This window comes from Penaeus monodon, chromosome 28 (assembly GCF_015228065.2).
Source record: "Penaeus monodon isolate SGIC_2016 chromosome 28, NSTDA_Pmon_1, whole genome shotgun sequence".
Lineage (NCBI taxonomy): Eukaryota > Metazoa > Arthropoda > Malacostraca > Decapoda > Penaeidae > Penaeus > Penaeus monodon.
This window is the reverse complement of record NC_051413.1, coordinates 28,403,488-28,403,701: the sequence shown is the minus strand read 5'-3', so window position 1 is coordinate 28,403,701 and position 214 is coordinate 28,403,488. Positions and strand designations below refer to the sequence as shown.

General features: G+C 37.9%; 1 protein-coding gene across 1 annotated transcript in view; it reads right to left on the bottom strand.

Annotated features, from left to right (window-relative positions):
* Positions 1-214, bottom strand: part of LOC119591151 (shematrin-like protein 2) — an 18,116-nt gene that overhangs the window by 11,221 nt on the left and 6,681 nt on the right. The gene's annotated exons all lie outside the window — the stretch shown is intronic.

The window sequence follows — 214 nt, the reverse complement described above, 5'->3', positions numbered from 1 at the left end:
GAGAATCACAGAACGAAATTAGGACATTCATTATCATAAATGAGATTAAAAAAGTGTTGGGGTCTATGTAAAGACTGATGATTATCATTAATGCCATGTTAAATGACGGATGGATACACGTGTAGTTTTTTAACAAGTAAATTTTTACAACTGGGAATTATTATTTCCCGTATCCGTAGCGCCACCATAGCCGTTCCTCCACGGCGCCGCCATA